General features: G+C 43.5%; 1 protein-coding gene across 8 annotated transcripts in view; it reads left to right on the forward strand.

Moving 5' to 3' along the window:
• lama2 (laminin, alpha 2) overlaps nucleotides 1-10,000 on the forward strand; it is a 262,814-nt gene that overhangs the window by 54,202 nt on the left and 198,612 nt on the right.

Raw genomic sequence — 10,000 nt, forward strand, 5'->3', positions numbered from 1 at the left:
CTACCTTGCTCAATGTCTTAAGACTAGTGTTCTAGACTATGTGTGCCTGGGCTACCTTGCCGAATGTCTTAAGACTAGTGTTCTAGACTATGTGTGCCTGGGCTACCTTGCTGAATGTCTTAAGACTAGTGTTCTAGACTATGTGTGCCTGGGTTACCTTGCTGAATGTCTTAAGACTAGTGTTCTAGACTATGTGTGCCTGGGCTACCTTGCTGAACGTCTTAAGACTAGTGTTCTAGACTATGTGTGCCTGGGCTACCTTGCTGCACATCTTATGACTAGTGTTCTAGACTGTGTGCCTGGGCTACCTTGCTGAATGTCCTAAGACTAGTGTTCTAGACTATGTGTGCCTGGGCTACCTTGCTGAATGTCTTAAGACTAGTGTTCTAGACTATGTGTGCCTGGGCTACCTTGCTGAACGTCTTAAGACTAGTGTTCTAGACTATGTGTGCCTGGGCTACCTTACTAAATAACTTAAGACTAGTGTTCTAGACTATGTGTGCCTGGGCTACCTTGCTGAATGTCTTAAGACTAGTGTTCTAGACTATGTGTGCCTGGGCTACCTTACTAAATAACTTAAGACTAGTGTTCTAGACTATGTGTGCCTGGGCTACCTTGCTGAATGTCTTAAGACTAGTGTTCTAGACTATGTGTGCCTGGGCTACCTTGCTGAATGTCTTAAGACTAGTGTTCTAGTCTATGTGTGCCTGGGCTACCTTGCTCAATGTCTTAAGACTAGTGTTCTAGACTATGTGTGCCTGGGCTACCTTGCTGAATGTCTTAAGACTAGTGTTCTAGACTATGTGTGCCTGGGCTACCTTGCTGAATGTCTTAAGACTAGTGTTCTAGACTATGTGTGCCTGGGCTACCTTGCTGAACGTCTTAAGACTAGTGTTTTAGACTATGTTTGCCTGGGCTACCTTGCTGAATGTCTAAAGACTAGTGTTCTAGACTATGTGTGCCTGGGCTACCTTGCTGAATGTCTTAAGACTAGTGTTCTAGACTATGTGTGCCTGGGCTACCTTGCTGAACGTCTTAAGACTAGTGTTCTAGACTATGTGTGCCTGGGCTACCTTGCTGAATGTCTTAAGACTAGTGTTCTAGACTATGTGTGCCTGGGCTACCTTGCTGAACGTCTTAAGACTAGTGTTCTAGACTATGTGTGCCTGGGCTACCTTGCTGAACGTCTTAAGACTAGTGTTCTAGACTATGTGTGCCTGGGCTACCTTGCTGAATGTCTTAAGACTAGTGTTCTAGACTATGTGTGCCTGGGCTACCTTGCTGAATGTCTTAAGACTAGTGTTCTAGACTATGTGTGCCTGGGCTACCTTGCTGAATGTCTTAAGACTAGTGTTCTAGTCTATGTGTGCCTGGGCTACCTTGCTCAATGTCTTAAGACTAGTGTTCTAGACTATGTGTGCCTGGGCTACCTTGCTGAATGTCTTAAGACTAGTGTTCTAGACTATGTGTGCCTGGACTACCTTGCTGAATGTCTTAAGACTAGTGTTCTAGACTATGTGTGCCTGGGCTAACTTGCTGAATGTCTTAAGACTAGTGTCCTAGACTATGTGTGCCTGGGCTACCTTACTAAATAACTTAAGACTAGTGTTCTAGACTATGTGTGCCTGGGCTACCTTGCTGAATGTCTTAAGACTAGTGTTCTAGACTATGTGTGCCTGGGCTACCTTGCTGAATGTCTTAAGACTAGTGTTCTAGACTATGTTTGCCTGGGCTACCTTGCTGAATGTCTTAAGACTAGTGTTCTAGACTATGTGTGCCTGGGCTACCTTTCTGAATGTCTTAAGACTAGTGTCCTAGACTATGTGTGCCTGGGCTACCTTACTAAATAACTTAAGACTAGTGTTCTAGACTATGTGTGCCTGGGCTACCTTGCTGAATGTCTTAAGACTAGTGTTCTAGACTATGTGTGCCTGGGTTACCTTGCTGAATGTCTTAAGACTAGTGTTCTAGACTATGTGTGCCTGGGCTACCTTGCTGAACGTCTTAAGACTAGTGTTCTAGACTATGTGTGCCTGGGCTACCTTGCTGCACATCTTATGACTAGTGTTCTAGACTGTGTGCCTGGGCTACCTTGCTGAATGTCCTAAGACTAGTGTTCTAGACTATGTGTGCCTGGGCTACCTTGCTGAATGTCTTAAGACTAGTGTTCTAGACTATGTGTGCCTGGGCTACCTTGCTGAACGTCTTAAGACTAGTGTTCTAGACTATGTGTGCCTGGGCTACCTTACTAAATAACTTAAGACTAGTGTTCTAGACTATGTGTGCCTGGGCTACCTTGCTGAACGTCTTAAGACTAGTGTTCTAGACTATGTGTGCCTGGGCTACCTTACTAAATAACTTAAGACTAGTGTTCTAGACTATGTGTGCCTGGGCTACCTTGCTGAACGTCTTAAGACTAGTGTTCTAGACTATGTGTGCCTGGGCTACCTTGCTGAATGTCTTAAGACTAGTGTTCTAGACTATGTGTGCCTGGGCTACCTTACTAAATAACTTAAGACTAGTGTTCTAGACTATGTGTGCCTGGGCTACCTTGCTGAATGTCTTAAGACTAGTGTTCTAGACTATGTGTGCCTGGGTTACCTTGCTGAACGTCTTAAGACTAGTGTTCTAGACTATGTGTGCCTGGGCTACCTTACTAAATAACTTAAGACTAGTGTTCTAGACTATGTGTGCCTGGGCTACCTTGCTGAATGGCTCAAGTCTAGTGTACTAAGCTATGTGTGTGCGAGTGTGTGACTGTGTTTAATAAACTTGCATTTTGTAAAACAATAACAAAACTTTGTTCAATAATAACCAGAAATGTTTCTTCATTTGATTTGCTGTAATGATGCTGAAAAACAGTGTTGAATCACAGAGATGAATCATATTTTACAATCAATTTGCATACAAAGCAGCGATTAGAAATTATTTTAATAATATTGGATTGAACATTGCTGTTTTTGCTGCAGTCTAGGCGAGCAGAAATTACTTTGTTTAAGAAACGCTGTGGTCGATGGATGTTGACAACCTCGTTTCTCAGTCAGTTTCATAATTTGGAGAAGTGTGGAGACAAACACACACACACACACACACACACACACACACACACACACACACACACAAATGAAAAAAGTAAGTTATGCCCCATTTTTAATGGCACGAGGTTGATAAATAATGACAGAAAATTAATTTGTGGCTGAACTATCCCTTTAATTCCTGCCTTGTTCCTCTGCGACTTACCTGAAGTGCAGAAAATGAGAATGATTGAACACCGAGCACAGCACAGAGAGAGAGAGATGATAGAAGACAAATGAGTGTGACAGGGCTTGAGTATTCATTAGAGGGCCTGTAGAGGACATTTAGAGTTAATAAATCAGACGAGAGGGTGTGTAATTACTGACGTACAGCATCGAGCCACGACTGCCATCTTCCCATCACTCAGTGGCTGACAGCCTGTCGACGCCATGACAAACGTTTGCTAACACATTACGGGCTCTCGTTCAGCACACGGCGCACTGGAGCAAAACCCCCGCTGAAGAGAGGAAATTGATTCAATTGAATTAAATGGTTATTTATAAACCGTGGGGTGATATGCACACACTCCTCTCAATGCTTTATGTGTAACTTATTGTAAATGCTAACAGGAAAACTGACGTGAAAACATTGCGTGGAGTTAAGCTGTGGTCACATTTAGCCAGTTTTGTCTTAGTTAAGTGGAGACTGAGTTCCGTTTTTGTTGGTTGATTTGTAAATAATAGTATTAATGGATATGTATATGGCAAATTTGCCCAAATACACCCCCCCCCCTCCCCGCAATGGGGTCCCGACCTCCACTTTGAGAATTGAAGAACTAGACCAGGGGTCACTAATCTCGGTACTGAAGGGCCGGTATCCCTAAAGGTTTTAGGTCCAATCTCCTCAACACACCTGCCTGGATGTTTCAAGTATACCTAGTAAGAGCTTGATTAGCTTGTTCAGGTGTGTTTGATTAGGGTTGGAGCTAAAATCTGCAGGACACCGGCCTTCCAGGAACAAGTTTGGTGACCACTAAACTAGACTATAGCTGTGTCCCAAATGGCACACTATACACTATGCACTCATGCACTATGTACTTATGGACTTACGCACTCAACAGGATAGTATATGTACGTAGTGTCATCCCAAATGGCACACTTATGTGTTTTTACTAAGCGGAAATTCAAACCGTTTCCCTAAGGACGTTTGTCGGTCGTCAAATCCGAGAAATAAACGACCGAATTACCAGATAATACCTGTCGTGAGTATTGCATTCACCATCGGGAGGCGCTATAATCACTCTCATAGGAGAATTTTGCTTTCACCATCCAAAATAAATAAAGTTATCCATGTGCGCCCGACAGGGGCGGACTGGGACTAAAAATCAGCCCTGGCACTGTAGCCACATCAGCCCACATTATCACACCGACACAGCCCCACCCTCGGACACACATATTCACTACTTTTATTGGTGTACAGATGGTAAAATAATATAAGCAGTACCATATGTAATAGATGTTTAATAGATATTTATTTTGTGTTTGGACTTGTGAGGGAAACCGGGACGAAACCCACACGAACATGCAAACTCAACACAGAAACACCAATGACCCTGCCGAGGCTCGAACCATTGACCTTTTTGCTGTGAGGCGGCAGCGCTACCCATTGTGCTGTCCCCTTTTAAGACTATTTCAGTTAATTTTATGCATTTGGCAAAGTCTGATTTTAGAGCCATTGTTAAGTTTCTCTGAGCTTTTTGGCACCGCCTTTCCTTTTTTTACGGTCCATCTCTGACAATTAGCTTGTGTTGCACCTAATGTTTGTTTGACATTCTAGCCAGATTTTGATTATGTCCGCGTAACCTCTGATTGGGTCGGCCCATCTCGAAACCAGCTGGCCATCGCCGATTGGGCCAATGCTTCACATTTATTATTATTACTATTATCATCATCATTATCATCATCATCATCATCATCATCATAATATTCACATTTTGCAAGAAACAAAAACTGCCCGTATGTAAAAGCAATACTTATAAAAATATTTAATAAAAAATAGCATACCGGCCCACATTTAAAAAATGGTCCAGCCCTTCTGGCATTTGCCAGAATTGCCAGGTGGCCAGTCCGCCCCTGGCGCCCGATAGCTCCGCCCCTTCCACAACATGAGCAAACCTGCGGTCGTTGAGTGCGTGAAGTGTCCATTATTACACACTTCATTTTAGCGGCTGAATGAGTGCATCATCTCGCCACAGTCTCCAGCATCATCAGAGGAGTCTCCATGGACCGTGTATATGCAGATGTTCCAGATTTCCTAACACAAATATAAATGTTGCTTTACGAGCTTCAGCTGATCACATTGCAGTCCAGTGATCGTGCATGTGCTGGACATTGCATATGCGTCCAGGTGTTTGTGCTTAATTCATGATCTGATAAACACAGAAAATACAAAAAAAAAAAAAAAAAATGAATAAAAGAAGAATATAAATAAAAGAATTCACTTCAAAATTAAAGCTCTAATTTAATAATTTTCAAAATATGGATTAAAATAATAATAAAATTCTACTAGGAAAAATGCTAAATGTTGCTTACAGATGGATTGTTCTGTGACTCATTAACATGTGTTCTGGATACAATTCCCACAGTTAGGGGAACAAGATATGAAAATACAATCCCTTAGTTAAACAAAGGCTGAAATGGAAAAACAATACAAAGCAAAATCCAGATGTTTGCTCAGAATCTTCTACGAAAATCCACAATGAGAGAAAGACTAAGAGGTTTACACCAAAGATATGGTTGATGTGATCAAATGCAAAATTCAGTCATTCATTCATTTTCTTTTCAGCTTAGATTAAATTAATCAGGGGTTGCCACGGCTGAATGAACCGCCAACTTATCCAGCACATGTTATTGAAAGACTGGGAAACAACCATACACTCTTAGCATTCACACTCATACACTACGGCCAATTTAGCCTACCCAATTCACCTGTGCTGCATGTGTTTGGACTGTGGGGGAAACCGGAGCACCCGGAGGAAGAATTAGAAAAGAGTGAAGCAAGTGTTTACTCCTCTGGTTTCGTGGTTGTTTTACATTTGCTTGAGCCTGTTGTGCTGAACTGACTGCCCTGCAGGCACAAGACCTCAACAATGATGTCATATTGATGTTGTATGCCATAGGGACATTGGATTTTGTTTGGAAATTAAATTCGGGTTGACATCAGAACCCAACGTCAGGCCGACGTCAATGTCCAACCTAAAATCAACCAAATATCAACGTCTAATCATGTTTCACCTTGACGTTGTGTGGACGTTACCACTATCAGACATTGGATTTTAGTCACTTTTCAGCCCCTAAAATCAACCAAATATCAACGTAGTCGGTATTGGATGTCAAAATAACGTTGTCCTTGTCATGGCGTTGAATTTGACGATCTAAATGTAACCTAAAAATTTCTTGATGATGTTGTGTTGTGCCTACTGGGTGTTATTGAAGCCTCTGAGAATAATCCCTGACAGACGGGAGGTGTGTGTGTGCATGTGTGTGTGTGTGAAAGTCTAAAGCACAGTCAGATAAGAGAGTCACGTCTGTGTTTGAGTCGTGGTGTTTCTGACAGGTTGTGGGTTATGACATCTTTTTTTAGAGCTCTTTTTCTCTCTGTCACTGCAGCGATGCTTGTTTGTCTCCTGTGAAACCTGTGGCCTTTGCTCATGAGAACCACTGTGCTAAATGAACACCTGAGGGCACACGCACACACACACACAGCACTGTAACTCCTGTAATCCTCTGTGTCTTCATTACAGTCGTCTGTCAAAACTTGCTGTGCTGTTTCAGATTTTGCATATCACACAGATTGATCATGCAGTGTTAAAATGAATAGGAACAATCATAAAATTCAGATCTCCTCACACTCTTTATAGAAAGTGTCAAAAAAGTAATAAACAGACTACAAATACTGCCAGACTAAGTAGATTTTTAATTATGCGCAGCTCACTTCTCATTAGCACTCATATTACATGACTGTTTACCAAATAAAAAGCCAAGATCTATTTATTATGTTAAGTAAAAGCTCTTTTTTTTCGGGCTGGTAATAAAAAATTAACCTGGTGCCATAAAATCAAACTGCTGCATCTGACGCAGTTGCTGTGTCTTTAATATGACGTAATCACCCCAGGGTGATTTATTATTGCCGGCAGCTAGCTCTCTGCAACTCTCACATGGTCGCCCGCTGAAGCTAAGCAGGGCTACGCCCGGTCAGTACCTGGATGGGAGACCACATGGGAAAGCTAGGTTGCTGGCTGTATCACAACCTGGTATGGAAATAGCACCAGCAGCAATCCCAAAGGCCTACATAGGATTGTGCGAACTGCTGGACGCATAATAGGAGGTGTGCTTCCCTCCCTCCAGGAGGTGCATGAGGAAAGCCAAGAGAATCATCAGCGACTCCAGCCACCCAAGCCATAGACTTTTCTCTCTGCTACCCTCAGGCAGACGGTTCCGCAGCATCCGATCACGCACCAGCCGGCTGAAGGAAAGCTTCTTCCTTGATGAACGCTTAACACACCACACACAGACTCTTTCATACCCCTCACTGCACACCATCAATATGTTGCATGCACTGCACTTTAACCAATCCATACTTGAAACAATACTGCCTACAACTATGTGGAAGCCAATTCATTGTACATATCGCTGTCAATTTCACATTGTCGTCTGTATTTTGCACTGTCTGGAGCCAGCACCTAAGCTTTTCACTCATCATAGCACACGTGCTGCAGATGATGTGACAATAAAAGTGATTTGATTTGATTGCTGCCGGAAGTGGTGTAAGTGATGCCAGCAGGGGGCGCCCAACCTGCGGTCTGTGTGGGTCCTAATGCCCTAGTATAGTGACGGGGACTCTATGCTGCTCAGTGAGCGTCTTTCGGAGGTCCCGACTCTCTGTGGTCATTTAAAATCCCAGGATGTCGCTTGAAAAAGGGGAGGGGTTTAACCCTGGCATCCCGGCCACATCTGCCCACTGGCCTCAGTCCATCATGGCCTCCTAACCCTGTCCCCATATCATAATTGGCTTCATCACTCTGTCTCCTCTCCACCAATCAGCTAGCAAGAATGTCTCTGGTTCCAGGCTTTACCAAACCAGCAGACATTTCTGCGGGGAGTTTACACATTCTCCCCGTGCTCATGTGGGTTTCCCCCGGGTTCCCCAGTTTCCTCCCACCATCCAAAAACATGCAACTTAAGTTAATTCACTAATCCAGCACCATAGACATGCTTCTAGTAAGTAGTTATCTCCAAGAGAAATCACTTACTATTCATTGGTTACTGCAGCAGGGGAGTTCTCGAGATCTACCTGAGCTCAAACTCCCCTCCCGCCTTACAACGGGAGGGAACCCGGTGCTCGAGGATCCCGAGACAGCATGCCAAACAAGCTTTTATAATCAATCATCAGCTAAGTGTGAACTCTTGAAATGGCTACCGATGCGTCTTCCTGATGGATGCTGCACACTGGTGGTGCAGCAAACACCCCCCATCCCCCCCCTTGTGTAAAGTGCTTTGAGTGGCAAGAAAAGCTCTATATAAATGTAAGGAATTAAATTACTTAACTTTATTATTTAACTTTTTGTTGACTGTTGAGTAGGAGTAATTTTTTCTGCGTTTATTTACTTAGGGGCCGACCACAACGAATATGAATAACTGGCTCTTAATAACTGGAAACAGCCACCGCTTCATGACAACACAAACACTGCTGTCAGCTTAACAGAAACCCCGCCTCTGCTTTCATTTGATTGGACAATGAAAGAAAGATGCCCGCTTTATCCACTTTTTGTTCAGCTGCGGGCACACGGAGCGCAATGGCAAAAACACGAGGCGTGCAGGGTGTGTAAGCATCATGCAACTGGCATTTCTCATTGCAAAACATTTGTTCGGTGTGATCAGCCAGTCACACTGCTTCATCAACAGACATTTAACTAAGAAACTTTGCACGTACATTTCATCTGTCATGATCACCAGCGATCTAGCAATTGCAGAACGCTGGAGAACTACACATCTGCCATCCACTTTCATCACCGACACGCAGATTAAACCTGCCACCAAGTATTGTTTGGACTTTGTATACACCCTGCACACGATTTTTGATTGTTTTTTTTATTTACCACCCGTCCAAAAACATGCAACTTAAGTTAACCGACTAATCCAAATCGGCACCATGCTCCTAGTAAGCAGTCATCTCTTAAGAGCAATCGCTATCTGTTTATTATCTACAGCAGGGGAGTTCTCCACATCTACCTGAGCTCAAACTCCCTGCTAGCCTTGCAAACGGGACTTGAGGATCTTATGAGCTCAGGGCTCTCTCCCGGGACAGCATGCCAAACAAGCTTTATAACCAATCATCAGCTAAGTGTGAAGTCTTAAAAATGCACTTAGATCCTAACCTTTGTTGTCTTCACCTCGTCCCCACATGTGACTAAAAGCATCTGCCAAATGATTCAGTTTAAACGTATGGAGATCAGTCAGTTCAGTAGTGGAGTTGTTCAAAAGTGTGTGTGTGTGTCTTTCGTGTCTCTCTAAACACAAAACAGCATTGTCCAGTGTGTGTGTGTGTGTGTGTGTGTGTGTGTGTGTGTGTGTGTGTGTGTGTGTGTGTGTGTGTGTGTGTGTGTGTGTGTGTGTGTGTGTGTGTGTGTGTGTGTGTGTGTGAGAGAGGGACAGACTGTTACATGAGCTTCTTATCTGCTGCAGATGAAAGAGTTTGTGTATGTGTGTGTGACGCTGACTGTATTGTTGCTTTGTGTGTGTGTGTGTGTGTGTGTGTGTTTCTCATGGGACGCTGTTAGCTAAAAGGTATCAGGCATGAATAGAGCTCCTGGTTCCCCCGTTTCTCATGTTTTCTCTTTATTCAGGTCAGCTGGAACGTCACTGCGCCCCAAGCACACCGAGAACCTGTCAGGGGTCTGTGTGTGTGTGTGTGTGTGTGTGTGTGC

Source organism: Danio rerio, chromosome 20, assembly GCF_052040795.2.
Source record: "Danio rerio strain M-AB ecotype USA chromosome 20, GRCz13ab, whole genome shotgun sequence".
Lineage (NCBI taxonomy): Eukaryota > Metazoa > Chordata > Actinopteri > Cypriniformes > Danionidae > Danio > Danio rerio.